Raw genomic sequence first — 21,014 nt, 5'->3', positions numbered from 1 at the left:
GGCTCCTGTCTGCTACTTCAGGTTCATCTTTTTCAGCAGCCCAGGCTTGAACTTTTAAGTCCTGTAATTACTACTCAGACTTTTCAATACTATTTGTTCCTTTGCTGCACGTCCTTTTTTGTCAGGATCTGGATTTGCCACCCCACCCCTTTTTGGTACTGTAAAATCCCCTTTAAAAGCTTAAAGCAGTTTCAGTAAACTCATCCATTCTTTTCTCTCTATACCTTGATATACTACACTTCCAACCATAGTTACTTGTTTTCATTAGAGTGGGCATCCTTTGGATGGACTGTGTCAAGAGCCGAGTTGGTACTCAGTTGGAGGGTGGGGAGGCTGGAGGAGAAGGGAGTTAAGTATCAAGAGACAAGACTGTAGCTGCTAACGGGTATTAGTCTAACGCTCTTATTTCGAACCTGTGGATGGATTAAATAAAGCAAACGATTTAGTGGAACTACTTCCAATTTAGGTTCCCAAATTACACGATGGGGCTGCGGGTTGATCTCAATGCCACACCAGACATCAGAGCCGCAGTGTCGTAGGAGGATCGGGAATCCTCAGCAAAGGATCCGACTATCCACCGATGCCAGTTCTTTAGGGATCAGCAGGAGGATAAGAGGCCCAGGGCGGCCACCAGACCTTCCAGCCAGGGCAGGCGACTGACTCATCTCCCGGGATTCGGCCCGCGACGAGCCACGTCGCCGGCTCCACTCGGGAAACCCCGGTCACAGAAGAGTTGCCTCCACCCTAGGACGCCTCGGGAGAAGGGGCTGCCCTCTAGAAGCAAGATGGCGGCCTTCGCTCTCCCCCCTCCTTCCAAAAACCCCCTCCTGGTCCCCAGAAGAGAGACAAGGACGTCGTGGCGCCGAGATCCGGGAAACTCTGCGAGGCCCGCGGCCACTCCCGGGCCCCCGGGAGGTGACTTCACCTCGCTGGCGCAGAGAGCCGGGGGTGGAGCCGTCCTAAAGGCCGTGAAGCCCGCCTTCAACACTCAGAGAGTGGACACGGGAGAGCCCGCGCCCTCCGGCCATTGTTCTCCAGACCCGGCCCCCCACCCTCCTCTCCGCTAGCAGACAGGAAGTTGCTTCCCAGCCGGCCCCGCCCCACTCCCCAGCGCCCCGGAAGTGATCGGCGGCAGCTGCTGCAGAGCGGCCAGGAGGAGGGTGGATCTCCCGAGAGCCGAGCGCCCGGAGTCCTCCTCCACCTCCTCCTGCCGCCCAGGCTCCACCGCCGCCTGTCGGACTCCTCCTTTTGCCGCTCCCGGCGCGGAGCCTCCTAGACTACAAGAGCGGAGCACTATCCGGCTGGAGCCAGCTCAGCCGCGGCTTCCGGAGCCCACGGGGCGGCTGACTGGCTTGCGGTGCAGGTGAGTGGTGCCCACCAGGGCCGACCCGGGAGGGATTGGGGCCGCCCGGGCGGCGGCGGGGGTGTGTCTGGGCGGCGGCGATCCGAGGCCCAGGCGCAGGGCCCGGACGCCGAGATTGCACCTCCCGCGTTCTGCCCGGGAACCAGCTGCGGGACGAGCCCGAGCTGGAATCCGGGGCGCCGTGTTCGCTGCTGTGCGGGCTAGTGCACTTGCCGAGAGCGGGCGGTTGCGGCGGGTCCCCCGAGCCCGGCACCCCGTTGAGTTGGCCTCGTCGGAAGGTCACCCTGCATCTCTGGCCCGCCGCGCCGAGGTCCCCGCCTGGGCGGTGCCCGCGACCTGGGGGACCCGTCGCCGCAGTCCCCGCGCCTCACTCCGCCCCTCTCCCCTCCTTCCCTTTCTTCCACTCCTTGTCTGTTTGCGGGCAGTTGCTTTTTAAACATCTCTGGTGGGGTTTTGTGCCAGTTAAAGGAATGGGTTTTACAGGTTGAAGTCATTAGATGGTCCGCACTGAACTAAATAACTGGTCCTGGGCTCCTGTACAGGTTTAGCCAATAGTCAAGAATCAAGCCTCTGAAACGGGGACGCGATAAGGGTGTTTTGAGCAAGGGGGTGTTTCCTCGGTGGTTCGTGCTAAAGGTTTTCCAAAAGTGAAAGATGTGATATGTGTGCTCCAGGCTGGGTATCTGTGTGTAAGTGGGCGGAGGTGACGGCGCAGAGAGGTGGCAGTGTTGTTTCAAGGTTTAGGGAGAATCAGGGAGTTGACTGGCCTTTTCTCGGGAACCTGAATGTCCAGACTTGTGAGAGCTCATCCAAGTGTCATTGACGTTGTTTGAGAACTCCGGGACCACGCCCTACCTATCAAGCTAAAAAGCACCTAATTTACGAATTGTGTCGGGAGCGGGGAGGCGGGGAGAGGATCGTTATAAAATATGTGTCATGAGTTAATTCTTGTCCTGGAAATAAATTCCGATTTTAATCATGCTCCACATATTGAATAACACATTTCATTAGTAAATTCATTTCCACTGAAGGAAAGGTATTCCTCTTAGCTTATGTTTATTAGTATATTTCAGTGTGTATTATTAGCTTACTTTTTTGTCTATATTAATGCAATATTATAAAATGACTCGTGATGCTTAAAACATTATTTTTAGTCTTTGAATTTCTTAAGGGTCAGAGTCATGTCTTTCTCATCCCTGTGCTTACATGGCATGTGCCCAGAATATAGAAGTTATTCACACAGTTCTTCACTGAGTGAATGAATGTATAGGTGATCTCACAGTTGCCTTCGAGTAGTCATTTATTTTGTTGGGCTAAGGTTTTTTGTTTGTGTTTTTGTTTCAGTTTTGGGGCACATGCAAATTTTGCTTTGTCTTTCCGTTCTTTAGTATGGTCAAAGGACAAATCAAGAAGAATCGTTTGCCATCCTTCCAAAACTCTCCTCCTCTGAAATATTAAAATTATATTTGGGGTGTTGTGATTGGTCATTATAATAACTTGTATTCAGTGGGAAATGTTTACCACTTGAGCTTTTTTGCCCAGGATTATCAGGATTTCCTGGTGATAGTAAATTGTGTTTGGAGTTTGTAACCATACCCTATCTTAATCAAACAGAAAATCGGGAGTTACCACTGTTGGGATAGTGTGGTACATCGCAAAATTGCTTATAATGGCTCATTTTTTCCCCATGGGTACATGAAGTCTGACATAACAAGTCCTCTTGTTACGACCTTGACATGACTTACCAATAGCCACTTTCACATGATTTTTCAGGGATCCAGATGCTGTTCTCCCGTGTGTCTGCGGAGTGTGCAGTCGTCTGTATCAATTATTTTGAAGTAATTCTTCATACAACACTTTCTTTGCAGGGCTTTCAGGGAAAGGGGGCTAATTGTAGGAAAGAATATTGTCTACCATTTGATCAGGGAGATAATTTTTGCCTGTGGATGGTTGGGTTATTTTCACTGTAGTGAGGTTGAGATAAAAAAGCGCTGATACCTTCTTTTCTCTCCAAATGTCTGTGCTTCTGCAGAACAGAAATAAATGTATCAGTATCACTTCTTGTATCTGTGTACCAGTGTAATATGCACAAGTACATGGATTGCAAAGACAGTTACTTTTAAAGTATTGGATTAAGAGGCTGTGAGTATTCATGGGGAAAAGATTGTAATTTTCAAGAAGTAGGGAGATGGTTCATGGTTTTCATAATTGTGATTTTCAAGAAGTAGGGAGATGGTTCATGGTTTTCGTTGTTTTATGAAATTTTTCATTTTAGACACTAAGGAGACCGAAGCCTGCAGTTTCTTATCTCAGTGACGTAACCACTATACAGAGGTCAGATTTCCCTTATTTTAACAACCCTCTTGGTAATAGCATTGATTGCCTGCCAAGCACTGTGATAAGAACTTTACTTGTATTATTTTTAATCTCCACACTACAGGAGGTAACTTTTCCATAGTTTACCAAGGCTAAGTGAAGTTAATTGCTGGAAGCTGGGCACTAGTGAGTAACGTTGTCAGGATTTTGAAGTAATGATTGCTTAGAGCATTGGCTATTGCAATTAATCCTAAAAGACTGAGAAAAAAATTCAATTTTTGATTTAGCTGAGCTTTAAGATAGCAAAGATACTGATCTCCTCAGTATTCTTGGCCATCAAATGGGGCCTGGGGTAACCACTGACCCTGGCCAGGTGGCTTCAGACAGCAGCCAGTCTTCTGTTTGTGATCTTTCATATGTTATCCCCTTCTGCATGTGCCATGATGAAAAAATGGTTGGGCATTGTTCGTGTAAGTGTCCTGGGAGAGTAGACCATCAGGAACTCAACTTTGATGATTACTTTTTACCTTTCAAGTAGCTGAATAGTCCCTATTTAAGAAGACTGGTGGAGGCTTGTTTGTAGTGACCTTTCCTGAAATCTTGTTTTTTAGCTCTTTCTTGGACCGAAGGAGATACAGGAAATTATCCTCCAGCCCCCACTAGTAACAGTTATTATTCTTTTTTTTCTTTAGCTCTAAAACATCTTTCTTACTACTTCATTGCACTCATAAGGATTTGGTTACAATATAGAAAAAGCGAAATTAAAGCTCTTGAGTTCGTAAAGATGTTTGAATAAATTATAGAAAAGAATTTGCATCTTTGACTTATTACATCTGCAGGCGAAAACTTAATTTCTCAACATCAGAGGGTATTCTCTCTGATCCAAAAAGCAGGCTTCCACAAAATACGTTAGTATTCTTAAATATGCCACAGCTAGAGTCCTGTATCAGATTCAGTAGACAGACATATTGCTTGACACACATAATCTCTTTGAAGTCTGGGATCCAGTTTCATTGCAGAATTCACTTATTGAAACTGAATATCAGGGTTTGTCAATGTCATCTTGGAGAATAAAATACAGCAAGGTTATGAAATGACTTCTACCCCCAAATACATTGTGAAGGTGGGGCAAAGATCCCCAGTTTCTAAATAGATCATGATTGTAGTCTTTTAAACCTCAGGATCTCTGCTTTCTTGTGCAGTTGAGAAGCTAGCATAGTAATCCATTGAAAATGAGGCTGCCCCGCTACTGAGTGATTGCAGATGCTTTAGTTCTGCTGCCCTATCTAGATCTATTCTGGATTCTTGTAGCAGCCTTTCAGTCTCTGATTGGGGTCTCCCTGCCCAATCTTTTCTCCACACTTTGGGGGTTAGAGCATTCTTGATACTCCCATGCTTAAAACCCTTTCACACCTCCTTCTTGATAATTAATAAAATCCAAATTCCCTTTATCCTTAATTTCATATATAAGTTTAGCTTATACCTCTCCAAAAATTGTATCTTGATTCAATTTTTTTTCTCTCAACCCCATCTCTCAAAACAACAACACACGAAAAAACAACTTTCAAGACTGGGCTAGTTGCTCCCCTTGTGATCTGCCATAAAATCTACCTTATTCTACTATGGACAGTGCCTTCATTAGCCTATTATAAATTTTGTTGACCACAGTCTATAGTAACCTCGTAACTACAGGTACCCATGCATTCTTAAAAGCCTACACAGGACTTTGTCAGAAGTTCCCAAACTTCCTCAGTTCTTAATGACATCCTTATTCCTGGTGGCTCAGATGGTAAAGAATCTACCTGCAATGCAGGAGATCAGGGCTTGATCCCAGGGTTGGGGAGATCACCCGGAGAAGGGAATGGCAACCCACTCCAGTATCCTTACGTGGAGAATTCCACAAAGGAGCCTGGGGAGTTACAGTCCATTGGGTCGCAAAGATTTGGACAGGACTGAGCGACTAACATACTACACTACAATTAATATCCAGTATCTTTCAATTACAAATGATATTATAATGCTAATCGTTGTTTCTTTGTATTGTTGAAAGCATATCTTCAGGGCAAATGTATATGTAAGATTTGTTAGATTTGCCAAATTTTTCTTCTGTAGGATTGTAGTATTTTGAATTCCCACCTGTGGTATATGAATACTGCAGCTTCTGCTAATCTGAAAGATGAGAAATGGTATCTCAGTGTAGTTTTAATTTGTATTTCTCGTATTAGAAGTGAACTGAACATTTTTCCATATGTTTAAGGGCCATTTTTTTTTGTATGTTTAAAATTGCTCGTGTTATTTGCTCACTTTCTAAATAAATTTTGGTCTTTTCTCCTCAGAGTTTAAAACTTCTTTATATTTAAGAATATTAGTCATTTAGCTTTGCCATATATTGCAGATACTTTGCCCAGTTATCTTTTGGCATTGCTAGTGGTACATGTGTTTTTTTTTTTCTTTTGACTTGCAATAATTTGTTTCTGTGTAATAAAATGTATTAAATTTATTGCATCTAGATTTTTAGTCATAGAGAGCCTTTTTGCTGCCCACAGGTTAGAGAGAAATTTAGCCATGCTTTCTTCAGTACTAATACAATTTTATTTATAATACAGAGAGCATTCAGCTCTGTGATCCATTTGGAGTATATTTCTGTTTTGATGTAAGGAATGGATCTAATTTTATTGTTTCCACATGACTTTCCAGTTGTTCTGATGCCACTTTTAAGAGAAAACTTTGCCCCCTTTATCATGTACTAGATTTTCATATGCAATTGGGTGTGTTTCATTCTTTTGTATGTCTGACTATTCATGTACCAGTAAGTACTACACTGTTTTAATCATAAAGGCTTTGTATATGATTCAATGTCTGGTAGGGCTAGTTCCCCATTATTGCTCCTCCTTCAACGTTCCTTACTAGTCTTGCATGTCTTATTTTTTTATTTGAACTCTAGTAATTAGTTTGTCTAAGTCCATTGAAAAGCTTACTATTTTATTGAGATCACATTAAACTTACTATATAACTTAGAACACCTTAATCTTAAGCGAAATCTTTTCATTTTCTTAAATCCACTTTTTTGTCTCTGCAGAATCATTTATACTTACTTTGTATAAGTTTTGAACATTTCTTGTTTATTCCTACGTATTTTGTATTTTGTCTTTTGTTGTTACTATTATAAACAGAATTTTCTTATCCATTGTATTTTATCATTGCTTCTCTTTGGCCCAGCTATACGGTTACTTGTTGTTCAGTAACTCAATCGTGTCTGACTCTTTGCGATATATAGTTATGTCACCTGTAAATAAAGGTTTTATCCTTTTCTTTTCCAGTGTTTATATGTCTGTCTGTCATATCTAATTGCATTGATTACTATCTCTAGAACAATGTTAAATAGTGGTGTTAGGAGTGTCTTTGACAGAGATGCTGATTGTTTTATTGTATTATCTCTTCTGTGCATGTACAAAGATAAAGATTACACTAGATATTAATTTAACTGTGGAAATTGCTTGCCATGGCTGCAGTCCTTCACTGTTTCTGTGATACTTAATGTCAATAGATATGAGAGGCAGGAAGCTTGTCTTACCTAGTGGGCAACAGCAAAGTGTAATGATAATCAAGGTGAGGTACTGATCCTTAGCTTCCCAGTTCATACAACCATTCCTAAGTTCTGTCCCCGCCTCTCCATATAATTCTTCCGAACCTCATTGTAATCTTCACTCAGCAAGTCATGGGTGCCACAGGTTAAAAGCAGCCATAGGTCTATGAAAATCTAAGAGTTTCCTTCTAGGCTTGCATGGTCTTTAAGTGGTTTCTGTGCCTAGCAGATTAGGCTCACCTTGTATTGATATGATTATGGCTTAAGTCCTTAGTCAATAAGGCAAGTCAGACTTGTAATTAGATGAGTTTATCCATGGGGTGGCCCATGGTACACAGATGTGGGGTAACTGTAGGCAAGCTTGTAGGGCTTGGGTCCATTTGGCCTCCAGAATTCATTTATAAATGATCTAGGCCTCTGGCTGGAGGTATATGTTAGTGTGGAACCAGATGCTGGCGTCCTGGGCACATTCCATTCGCATGGCAGTTATGGACACACACCAGTGCTCAATCTCCCGTGTTCTGGAGAATGTTTTCATTTCACTGCCATCTGCTTCACCCAGAAAGTTCAAGTAGCATATTTTCTGTAGATTCTTGTAATTTCAAGATTATCTAGGTCCATTTTGTGAACTTGCAGTCCACATCTCATTTTCTGTCTCAGTCATTCTATTTCCTTTGCCAGGAGTGCAGGGTGATGGGATATTTATTAATTTCTTGTCCCTTGTGCCGAGGAACTCCTCCCTAGAAGTCCCTTCAAATCCCAGTGTGTGACCTGTAAGTCCATCTTCGTTGTCCCAGAAATGCTGGCAGGTCTCTAGGTTGAGGAGCTCTCGCCCCACCGGTGAGTGTTCTTGGTCTGTGGCCAGTTGTCTGTCTCCAGTTTTTGCCGGGATCTGTGTTGCCTTTTTCTGTGTGGGTCTTGCTGCCTCCTTAGTCCACAGTTCAGCCCTGGGCAGGTGGTGGCTGGGGGCTCTCCTGCCTTGAAGAGCCTCAGGTCTCATCCTCTGCTACATGCTGCTACCCTGATATCTGGGCTTGCAGTTGGCTGATCTTTTCTGTTCCCTGTTTTTTTGCCTTATTTCCCCTGCCCCCATCTTTTTAGTCTGAGGACATTTCGTCTTCATCTTTCTGCCTAAAACGCTTTCCTGTGACAAAAAATCCCCGTCCTCTGAGATCTTAACTTTCTGGGACACCAGCCTTAGTCTCTTAGTGCTTGGACTATCGGTAACTTTACTACACTACCCTGTCAGTCTTTAAGATCTCAGTATTTGAGGTGTCTACGTTACAATTAAAATAAGTGTCTATGTCTATTACTTCATCTATTCTTATTTGCTGAGCTTTCTTGATCCCTCAGAATAAAATAAAACTTGATCATTTGCTCTATCTTTTCTTCTTTTTTTTTGCTCTATCTTTTCTTGTCCTTTGCTTTGGCCCAGATCATTAAACCCACCCTTGATTTTGTTTTGTTAAAGTTTGTGTATATATATTTGGTTTTGTTTTGTTAAAGTTTGTGTATATATATTTGGTTACAACTGTTTGAACTTTTTGCACATTCATTAGTCATTGATTTTTTTTTTATCCTGTCAACTGTCTTTTTATGTCCTTTGCTTATTGGGGTGGGGATGGGGAGGCTGGTTTTTTTTAATGATGAATTTGTCAATTTATAATTCACATAAATTTACTTTTTAAGTGTTTAATTCAGTGCTTTTTGTTTGAACTTCCAGGTAAATGGTCCTTTTGATTCATAACAGGATTCCTGTCTTAAATTACTGTGTCTGAATTTAAGCCATTAAAACTCTAAATTGTTTAAAAAGTACACTGTTAACAGATTGTGGTATAGTAAGTAGAAAGACAAAATACCCAAATTAGAGTGGTGAAAGGGAATTATTCATATTGAACACTGACAGTGCTTTGAAGAATTGTTCGTACAGTGTTGACTACAAAATTGAGGAACTCCAGTTTTAGACAGGAGTAATCAGATATGATGCTAGGTTTAATTCTATGTTTCTGTTCTAGGAAGGTACAAAGTGTAAGTGACTAAATTCTTTTAAATTGACACCTAGCACTTTTGTGTATATGATTTCATTTGATCTTTGTATCAGCCAAAGAGATGATAGTATACCTCATCTCTGTGCCTCTTTCTGAAAATGCACAGAGAACTACATCAGTGAGTCCTATTACATTTGCATTTTAAAATGAGAGTGCTCCATGAAAAGATGTTCAGTGTCACCCGTTAGGGACATGCAAATCAAAACTGCAGTGAGATATCACCTCACACCTGTTAGAATGACTTTTATCAAAAAGGCAATAAACCACAAGTGTTGGCAAGGATGCGGGAAAAAGGGGATCCTTAGATATTGTTGGTTGTTGTTTAGTCAGTAAATCAAGTCTGACTGTTTGCGACCCGTGGATTGCAGCACTCCAGGCTTCCCTGTTCTTCACCATCTCCCGGAGTTTGCTCAAATTCATGTCCATCGAGTCAGTGATGCCATACAACCATCTCATCATCTGTCGTCCCCTTCTCCTCCTTCCTGCAATCTTTACCAGTGTCAGGATCTTTTCCAATGAGTTGACCCTTTGCATGAGGTGGCCAAAGTATTGGAGCTTCAGCATCAGTCCTTCCAATGAGTATTCAAGGTTGATTTCCTTTAGGATCGACTGGTTTGATCTCCTTGCTGTCCAAGGGACCCTCAAGAGTCTTTTCCAGCACCACAGCTCGAAAGCATCAATTCTTTGGCTCTCAGCCTTCTTTATGGTCCAACTCTCACATCCATTCATGACTACTGGAAGAACCATATCTTTGACTATATGGACCTTTGTTAACAAAGGTTTGTTGGCAACAGATTTCTCTGTTTTTTAATACACTGTCTAGGTTTGTCAAAGCTTTTCGTCCAAGGAACAAGCGTCTTTTGGTGCAGCCACTATCGAAAATAGTATGGAGACCCCTCAAAAAGTCTAGAATAGAGCTACCATATAATGTAGGTGTTCCACTTGTGGGTATTTATCCAGAGAATGTGAAAACATGAACTCAAAAACATGTATGCACTGCTAGGTTCATCACCTTATTTATGATTGTCAAGATTTAGAAATAGCTTCCATGCCCGTCAGCAGATGAATGGGTAAAGAAGATGTGGTATACACAGACACACACATACCACAAGATACTACTCAGCCATGAAAAAGATGAAAGCTTGCCATTTGTGACAACATGTACCTTGAGGGTATTATGCTAAGTGAAATAGGTCAGAGAAAGATAAATACCTTTTGATTTTACTCATTTAGAATATAAAAAGAAAAAAAAGTGAAGAAATCAAGCTAAAGCGAATACAGAGAACAGAATACTAGTTATCAGAAGGGAAGGGGCAGGGGTGAGGGCAAAACAGAGAAAGGGGATCAGCTGTATGGTGACAGATGAAAAGTAAATTCTTGGTGAGCACATTGTAGGATATGGGAGAAGTAGAAACATATGTTGTACAGATGAAATTTATATAATGTCGTAAGCCAATATTACCTCAATAAAAACAATGTTTAAAGAGAGAATATAAAATGAGTACTCTTTTCCCCCAACTTTGTGCTTTGAAAGATTGTTTTTAATTGAAGTATAGTTGGTTTACAATGTTGTATTAATTTCTGCTGTACAGTAAAATAATTCAGATATATATATATACACACACACATTCTTTTTTTTATATTCTTTTCCATTATGGTTTATCCCAGGACAGTGACTGTAGCTCCCTGTGCTATCCAGTAGGTCTTTGCTGCCTTGAAAAGTTTACAAAAAAGTTAATAAGAGTACTATGTTGAAAGCCAGTAGTTACTAATCACTTTATATTCACCAATTATTGTTGTGCTACATTTGCTTTACCTTTCTAAGTGTAGATGCTTTTATTTTTCTGAGTTGTTTGAAAGAAGGTTGGAGACATGAAATTTCACCTCTGTGTACTTCCGAGTTTACTTCTTCTGAGGATGAAGACATTCTCCCGTATTACCACACTACTACTGTAATATCTAAGAAAATTGGCAGAAATTTCATGACATCATCTGATATCTAGTCCAAGTTCAGATTTTGTTAATTGCCGCCTATCGTCTTTAACAGCTGTTTTTTTCCTCCTGATCCAGGGCCAGTCAAGGTTCATAATTTCTGCTTGCCTGTTTTGACTTCTCTCGCCTCTTTTCACTTTTTCTAAGTAACTTTTTGAGACGTAATTTACATACCATAAATTCACTCATTTTAGATTTACAGTGATTTTTAGTAACTTTACTGAGTTGTGTAAACCATTACCATAATCCAGTTTTAAAACATTTTCATCACTTCAGTGTAAAATCTCTTATACACCTTTGCAGTTAATTCCCATTCTGAGTATACTACATTTTGCTTATCCTTTTACTGGTTGATGGACATTTGGATTGTTTCCCCTTTTTGGTTATATGAATAATCCTGCTATGAACATTCATGTAGAAGTCTTTAATGGACATATGTTTTCATTTCTCATTGGTAATGTAAAGTGAAATCTCTAGGTTGTGTGGTAGGTTGATGTTTAATACATTATTTTGCATTCCCACTGGTGGCTCAGACGGTAAAGTGTCTGCCTGCAATGCGGGAGACCTGGGTTTGATCCCTGGGTCAGGAAGATCCCCTGGAGAAGGAAATGGCAACCCACTCCAGTACTCTTGCCTGGAAAATTCCATGGATGGAGGAGCCTGATGGGCTACAGTCCATGGGGTCACAAAGAGTCGGGCACGACTGAGTGACTTCACTTCACTTTTGCGTTCCCACCAGCAATATTTGAGGATTCTTGTTTCTCTGCATCTTTACGAACAATTGTTAATCATGTTTAAAAAAATTTTATTGCCGTTCTGTTGGGTATAAATAAGTATCTTAAGAATTTAATTTGAGTTTCTCTAATGAATGATAGTGTATCTTTGCATGTGCTTATGGTTAGTCTTCCACCTGTTTTCTTTAGTGAAGTGTCTACTGAAATCTTTTGCCCAGTTTTTAAAAATTGGATTATTTTTCTTACTGTGTCTTAAGAGTTCTTTGAGTTCTGGATACAGGTCCTTAAGATCTGTGATTTTAAAAGATTTTCTCCTAGAATGTAATGAAGTTAACCACAAGCCTTGCTTAATTTTTCTAATTTGCCATGGGGCTTTTTGGAGAGTTGGAATAAGAGCTAAATCTTCTGTTTGTAATTCTTCCACATGTCTAGTACTGAAGTACTAGATTAATTAAAGACTAACTAATCAAAGACAGCGTAGACCCCTTTCTCTTCCTTCTGCCATTAAGCAGTGAGAAACTCTTCCTTTCTAAGCTGTAAGAAACGAATAGAGACCCTGTAAACCGTTAGCATTCTTTGAGTTGTAAGAGTCAGAAATCCAGTTTAGGCTACCTTAAGCACAACAGAAATGTGCTGGCTTTCTCTCCTTCCCCAGCTCTGCTGCTGCTTTTTTCGTCCTGGCAGACTGTGTGGTGGCCACGTTCATCTCCAGATTCATCAAAGAGCCAGTCTCTCTCACCCCTTTAAGGAGTGGAGTACCCTGGCCAGCCTGTCTCTTGTCCTGCTTTGTCGGCCTGCCCCCTATATAGTCCCATTGTAACTGCAGTAGGAGAGAGTGGTTCCCGCAAGAAGAGGGCGTGCTGGCAGACAAGCCATGTTTATGCCTCTTCAGGGGCAGCGGGTCATTTTCTGCTCGCTTTTATGAAATCAAACCAAAAGTAATGAATAGGATACTAATATCTGAAGTTTAAGGGGGAAATCACATTTGTTAGCTGATTAAAGTAGCCTTTACTAGTAGCACTTTTTCTTGCCTAACCAAATACAGGTGATATTTGGCTTAAGCTAAAACATTCCAGGTATCTCTCCCATGGAAGTGAGGGGAGGACCTACATTAACAATGATAACAACTTGATAACTGTGGCTGATTTTTCTGTACTTCTCTTGCGTGTTTTTTTATGTAGTTTTCTTTAGCTCTCTGAGTGGGGGTTATAGCCAACTCTCTTGGAGTTCCTGCATTCCTACAGATTGCTGAAACGCATTTTTATAATTAGTTTCCTTCCTCTCTTCTTTCATTTACTTGGATTCTCAAGCTCTGTCTGTGTCCATATGTTACATGATTCATCTTCAAAGCGGGTTGTTTTTTTTTTTTTTCCTAAAGTAAGGCTTGTTCCCAGTTCCTTTTCATGACATTGAGTGTATGGTGATGGTGACGGTGCTATTGATGCAGTTGTGATTTTCCTGCTCAGAAAAGAAAATATTTTTCATCACTCGGAGCATTTATAATCTAAACTCTTGAGTAGTCATATAACTGATATGTAGGTGCTATCATGAAGTCAAACAAATAATTTTGGGTACTGTGGCTCTTGTGTTGCATCTATACTTTTCCAGTATTCTTTAGGATTTATTTTTAGTGTGAAAATAAATGCAGAAACAAGAGCTTCTGATTTTGGACTGTGTATAAAATGTATCATCTTTTACAGAGTTAGAAAAGGTCTTCAAAGGGCAGCTAATACATTCTTCCACTGTTTACAAAAATCTCCTCAAAAACTCCTCAGCCACTAGCCATTGCTTAAACACTTGTGGTGGTATTGTGGAAATTATGTGTTACTTCTGGATGTCTTAATTTTAAAATCCATCCTTGTTTTAAACTGTTGCCTATTATCTTGTGGCTTCTCTTTATTCCTGTTTCCTCTGGAGAAGCACTTAGCACACAAATATGTTTTTGAGCCCTTGATAAACAGTGCATCTGTTGACAGAGTCAAGAATAGTCATTTTCACAGGTACCTTTCTTCGAATAATTGAAGATGGCAGCCATGCAACTCCCTTGCCAGCTTCCCAAGCATCTGCCTGTTCAGACACATCCTTCATGTAGTTAGTTCCCTAACCATCTTGGTCATAAGCTTCTAAAAATAATACAGCAACATTCACTTATTTGGAGGTCAGACTTTACAACTTGAAATATGAAATGTACTTAGGGAGAAGGACATGACTAGAATTTGGAGCTTTCCTTCCATGGCCAGACCCTGACCCAAACATTTCAGATTCATTATTTCCATTTAATCATCCAAACACAACCCCATGAGGTAGAAGATGTTCCCCAGTGAGAATTAGAAAGTAAAGTTTCAAAACAAACAGGAGGTGGGTGGGGGGGAAGATACCTTTGAACATCCAAAGTAGGAAGGTAAGATCCTAACACTAAAGGCTATTATGTGTCCAGTGCTCAAGAGAATAGTAATAAGTCTTTCAGAACCTACTTACTCTTGTTTACATCTAACTGCAATAAGCCTGGTAATTTGCTTCCAGACAGTTTTTCGGGATAGAGGGGTGCTCTGAAGGCTCGTAGACAGTTAGTGATCAGTGAGGGACAGCTGTGAAAGGAAGGGATGAGGCAGAAAGACTATAGCATGACAGTGGAATTTAGAGTTTCATCTTCTAGAGCTATTGAATCTAGGGAAAGCTGCCCTAAATTCATAGTCGCCTCTGAGAACAGGGTGATAGTTGACCATTATGATTCTGGGTTATCAAGAAAAAAATTTTAAACTGTTCAGTTAAGGTGAAGAATCTGTGAGACATGAAATTCTGAACTCAATTTTTGTCAAATGCAACTCAGAAATTAAAATGTCATCCTATCCAAATACTGCTTCTGATGGCTAAGTTGCCTATTTTGATTATTGGCTTGTTGAGAAATTTTCATGATTATTATTTTTTGATGTGTGTATGTGTGTGCGTGCTTATTCATATCTGACTCTTTGCAACCCTGTGGACTGTAGCCCACCAGGCTCCTCTCTCCATGGGATTTTCTAGGCAAGAATACTGGAGTGGGTTGCCATTTTCCTACTCCAGGGGATCTTGCCAACCCAGGGACTGAACCCATGTCTCTTGCATCTCCGGCACTGGCAGATAGGTTCTTTACCACTGCACCAGATGTGTGTATATTGAGGGTTAAGTATACCTGGTAAACAGGAGGTGCCACTCTTTGATGATTTGGAGAGCTAAGCTTTACCTTTTATGGCTTTAATTGAATTCCCAGGGTTTTCCCATCTTGGACATGTTAAGCACAGCTTGACTGGTCCATGTCCCTTGCTGTCAATTACTAAGTATTTAGAGAATGCTGTTATTAGACTAAGTGAAACATAATTTAAATTTTCAAGTAAAAATATATGTGAATGCTTTTAAGATTATCTAGTTAACAGTTGCTTGCTTTTTTCTTAAATTAGGAAGTAAAGGAAGAAGATTATATTACTCCAGAGATACTTTAGTTTCAGCCTTCATCTCATTTTCCTCCAAATCCCAGCTGTTGATTTGGTTGTTCTTTCAATGTAAGTAGTGAAATAATTGCTGTTTGTTATTCTTATGAATTTAAACTGTATCTAATTTTATTACATCTTTAAAGCTTTGATACAAATATTGACAATTTGTTCTTCAATCAAAAAAGACTAGTTAAAAATGTACAGTCCAGAATATTTATAGGGTCTTTTTTTGGTTGTTTAAAACTCAGGAGTAATTCTTTTCAGAGCATTACTGTCATAGAGAACTGTAAGATAGTAAGCATATCTGTGTTCTCAGTGAAATTTTAGTAACTTCTTAAGAACAGTGTTGTCATGCAGTGTAGAATGCATGTCATCATCTGACAGATTTATGCAAAATGTAGGAAACTGTTTCTGCTTATGGATTGCCTTTTGCTGTTTCTTTACCGATAAATCAAGAAGTATGATATGACCAGGTTTCCTTAACTCTTAAATCTTAAAAACATGAAGTGCTCTTTTGATTATAATTGTTAACACCATTTGGGTCAGAATTTGTTTTCAACTTAATGTCAGTATAAAGTATTATCAGTTACAATAAAGCTCTTGGGCCAAGGAGTAACAGCAGCAAATTTCCTTTTTGTAGGTTATTTTTGTTATATTAGTCAATAAACCTCTGTTTGAAATCTGTGTCACAGTGTTACAATCGGGCAGATGGGTTCAAAAAGAAACAATCCCTTTTAAGGCAGTCATATGAAAGTAATTTTGAGATGAAAGTTGTTACTAATGTGTGTTTTCTTCATTCCAAAACTGGGACATGATGGCAAAAATGGTCTTATAAATGAAGTGAAAAAGGGAAGAAAGACAGTAACTGAGAGGTTCTTTTCCTTTAGCAATTATAGTGTGTTGTTTTTTTTTTTTAATATTTGAAGCTGATAAATACACATTTATTCTTGGTACAGTGTAAAGTTTTGAATAGAAGTATAGAACATTTTGGGGGAGACAGTAGGCACGGTGAATATTGAACATAAGTTATGTTTAATGTTTATTGAGTGAATAAGCACTGTTGTGTGCCAGGCGCTGTGCTAGACACATTGAGGGAAGGTACTTAACCCCCACTTAGGTAACAGGGGGCACTCCCTAGAAGTGACCACAGGAGGATGAATAGGAGTTTGATAAAGGAGATGAATCACGTTGAGTTGGACTTCAAGTGTTCAGAACTAGGGAATAAAATTCATGCCATGCCCTTTAGAGGGAGTGTGGTGTATGCCTGAGGGGTGGGGTAGGGAAGCAGAAAGGGCGCAGGGGAGAGGACTGGGAGAGTTGCAGGCAGATGTTAAAGCCCCTCATTTCAGGCCTCTGGGGAGCCACTGGAAAAATTGAGGAAGCATCACGATCAAGTTTGCCTTTTGAGTGTTCTCTGCAGCAATGCTTCTGAAATAATCTCTGTTAAGGTCTATTTTTAAAATTTTCTGTACATAGCAGACTGATACTTTCGTAAAATATAGTAAAAAATACTAGAAAAATGAAAATTTAAGAAGACAGAAAACAAGCCCATTTTAAAAATTAAGTTGGACAAACATAAAATTACTGTCAAGTTCCTCTTTGAGTTTCTAAATGTATACTCTAAAATTGGTTCTTTCCTATTCTTGAACTAGTTATGCTTTGAGCACCTCTCCTGCAGAGGAGTACTCTCTCTTTGATCGTGTGCCCCGTCAGGACAGAATTCTGGAAACTCTCATGTGTATGTTCACTTTCAAATCATGTCCGTGTGCTACTGTGCAGTTATACGATATGTGCCATAAACTGTAAATACAAATTGAAAAATAACAAGAGATTGTATTAGCTGTTTTAAATGAAAATGTTTTATTCTTAGTAATTAAAAAAATACACTAAAATATTGTTTAGTGAGAGCAGTGTAATTGAATGCTTCATTACAGCTTCTGAAAGACTTGGTTCATTCATAAAATAATCAGTGTATTAAATCATCATATTGTGTACTTTGTATATAATTCTACTGTCAATTATATTTCAATAAAGCTGGAAAAATTAAGTAAGAAATAAATTGTCTTGGCTCTCTTCCAGATGATGCCAGACCATAATATATACAAGAACCCCTGCACACGTGGGGTCTCCTTTATAGTGGAGGTTATTAACACTTTGTGACTCTAAGGCCTGGTTTTAGGGTTGAGTTTGTTTTGTATTTGTTGTAATGACTGTCATAGTTGAAATAAATGCTTTATAAAGTATATAGATCAAAATGGGAGAACTGTGTTGTTGGTTGTGTTTCCTTAGTAGTGGGCCTCAGTTTTTAGTTTGATCCAGCAGTTAATGACAAATTTTTAATGAAGTTTGTCTTGTTCATTTTCTTTTCCCCTGATGTCAGTCAGTTGTTACAAACTCATCAGAATGTCTTCCGTTTGTGTGTGTGTGTGTGTGTGTATTTTTAATCAGTGTTTTCAAAATGCAGTGAAACTGTAGATTTAAACAGGTTAGGAATTTTCAAATTGGTATTCAGGTGAGATGTAAAGTGGGCATATTACATTTATAAGGGTACAAACTTGTCAACTCTTTGTTTAGTTCTCTGTATCCATTCACTAATACCACAACTGTCTTTATAGCTTTCTAATAAATCTTCTTAGTCAATATAGTAAGAGTCAGCAAATATTTTCTTAAGGGGCCAAATGTTAAATGTTGTAGGCTTTACAGGCCAAATGGTCTGTTATAGTACACACCTCAGCCACTGTAAATAGAAGGCAGCCATAGATAATAAATACATAAATAATTTGGAATTACTATGTCCCAGTAAAAGTTTATGTACAAAGAAGCATTTTGCTGTGAACCTGAACTGCTCTTAAAAAATGAAACCTATTAAAAAGATGAAAGCAGAAAAAAAACCAGCGTCACTTTTTTGTTCTTCCTGCCAGAGATACATAACCTGAATCTGATCATCGTACAATTCACTTAAGGGACATTCTATGAAATAAATTGGTCAGTAATCTTTAAAATTCCCAACTTCATGAAAGTCAAAGAAAATATTAGGAATTCTTCTAAACTGAAGATGACCAAAGAGATCTGACTGCTAAGTGCAGTGCACGATTCTAACCCAGTGCAGAATCTTGGATAAGGTCTGAGGAGTCTCTGGTAGAAATGTGTTCCTGCTGATTTCCCAGTGATGGTGGCTGCATTGTGGTTTGTAGATGCTTGTCCTCTTTTGTTGGAAATAAATGCAGAGGTGTTCAAGTGAGATAGAGTGAGCAACTTACTGTCAAATAGCACAGGGAAAAAATCTTTTTGGGTTATACTTGCAACTTTTCTATAAATTTGAGATTATTTTAACATCTTAAATGTATATATCATTAAAAGTAAAATAGATTTGTTGGCAGGACAGTCTAGTTTGACAACCTCCTACATACTTTGATGCTGTTTTGGGTATTCTTGATGTTACTGTTTCCATACAAATTTTAAAATCAGTTTATCGGTTTCCACCAAAAAAAACCCTGCCAGGATTTTTGTTGAGATTGAGTTGAGCCTGTAGATGAATTTGGGGAGGGTTGATAGTTTTGCAGTAATGTGAGTTTCAGTCCATAAACATGACTTAAAGCAGTATTTAGATGGTCTTTACATTTTCTTAGCAGTGTTTTATAGTTTTCTGTGTAAAGTTTTTTTGTGGTTGCCATCCTCTAAAATACCACCAGAGATTTTTGCCTCTTGGTATTCATACATACCGTTTTGCAAGTGATTCTCTTTCACATTGAATAAGGGAGTAAGATTGACCGAATGACATTGTATGACTTCCAAGGCTAGGTCATAAAAGACATTTCAGCTCAGCCTTGCTGTCTTGGATCAGTTACCTGAAGTTATGAGGATATTCAAGCAGCCCAGTGAAGAGGCCCAGATGGCGAGGAACTCTGAGGTCTCCCGCCAACAGCCATGTGAGTGAGCCATCTTGGAAGCAGCGTGTCCAGTTCTGTCTAAGCCTTCGGATGACTGCAGTCTGCCAGCATCCTGACTGCAACCTCATGAGAGTCCCTGAACTACTAGCACCACCTAGCTAAGCGGCTCAAACTCTAAGATAATAAGTGTTTGTTATTCTAAGCCACTAAGTTTTAGATTAATTTATTATGGAGCAATAGATAACTAGTAATGTACTTGTTTTTTAATTTTTAAATTCTGTGTAATTATTTTTTGTTTCCGCCTTTTTTGCAGTAAAATACAGTAGCATAACATTTACCATCTTCACTATTTTTAAGTGTACAGTTTCATGGTGTTAATACAGTCACATTGTTCTACAACCATCACCCCATTCATCCCCATAACTCTTTTCATTGTAAAACTGAAACTCTGTATTCATTAAACAATAACTCTCCAGTCTTCCCTCCCTGTAGCCCATGGTAGCCACCATTCTACCTTTTGCCTATGATTTTGACTCTGCTAAGTACCGTAGCTAAATGGCATCATATATTTGTCTTTTTGTGATTGGCTCATTTCACTTAGCCCAGTGTCCTAGGACTCATCCATGTTGCAGCAGACTGCAGAATTTCCTTGGTTTTCATGTTGAGTATTATTCCATTGTATGTTTATACCACATTTTGCGTATCTCTTCATCCACTGAACTTGAGTTCCTTCCATACTTTAGCTGTTATGACGAATGCTCTATGAATGAGTGTACAGATATCTCTTTGAGCCCCTACTTTCTTTCTTCTCTCTTTTTTATGGAGGTTTCGATTCTTTTGGGTATATATACTCAAGAAATAGAATTGCTGTATCATATGGTAATTCTGTTTTTTTAACTTTTTGAGGAACCACCATATGGTTTTCCATAGTAGCTGTACCATTTTGTGTTCCCAGTAAGAGTGCAGAAGGGTTCCAGTCTTTCCACATCCTCACCAGCACTGGTCATTTTCTGTTTTGTGTTTGTTTTGTTTGGTTTGTAGTAGCCATCCTAATAGCCATGAAGTTAGTTATTCTTGAGCCCAAGTGAGTGATGATGTCATTCTTTGAAATGAGGAACATAGGAGAAAGAACGGGCTATTTTAATCATTTTCAGTTTGAGTTCTCTGTAAATATCCATGTCGTTATAAGCAGTAGCAGTTGGAAGCATCAGATGGACTCTGTTCAGTTCTCTGTTAATTAATATTGAAGATGCATAATCCCTTGTACAGTCTTGTTTTTTATTCATCTGTTTGATACCTACCTTATAGAATCATTTTGACAAATATCATAAAATGTTAGAATATTGTAAGCATTCATCCACAAATTTTAGCATCTTTTCCTTTAAAAATAAGCAGGAATAACTATTAGTTTATATTCAGAAATATAACTGAGTATATTCCTATTTGCTTATAAGCAGGTTGTTTTGGGTACTAAATCTGCATAACCTCTACTCTTATGGGACTTACCCATGAATTTTGGAAATACCTTCATAATGACCTGTAACCCAGCTATAAAAATGATTTTTGTAAATATTACTAGAGGTAGAATCCAACTAATTGTGTGTCTAATCAGAAT

At 39.5% G+C, this 21,014-nt stretch overlaps 1 protein-coding gene across 2 annotated transcripts in view; it reads left to right on the top strand.

The window, feature by feature from the left end:
* Positions 1-1,101: 1,101 nt before the first annotated feature.
* RALA (RAS like proto-oncogene A) overlaps positions 1,102-21,014 on the top strand; it is an 86,866-nt gene continuing 66,953 nt past the window's right edge. The window contains exons 1-2 of one of the 2 annotated variants that reach the window (XM_043463541.1): positions 1,102-1,363; positions 15,477-15,578. The gene's annotated coding sequence lies outside the window, so the exon portion shown is untranslated. The remainder of the gene's footprint in view (positions 1,364-15,476; positions 15,579-21,014) is intronic. The other variant, XM_043463540.1, reaches the window with a different exon arrangement.

This window comes from Cervus canadensis, chromosome 3 (assembly GCF_019320065.1).
Source record: "Cervus canadensis isolate Bull #8, Minnesota chromosome 3, ASM1932006v1, whole genome shotgun sequence".
Taxonomy (NCBI): domain Eukaryota; kingdom Metazoa; phylum Chordata; class Mammalia; order Artiodactyla; family Cervidae; genus Cervus; species Cervus canadensis.
This window is presented reverse-complemented; position numbering and strand designations above follow the sequence as displayed.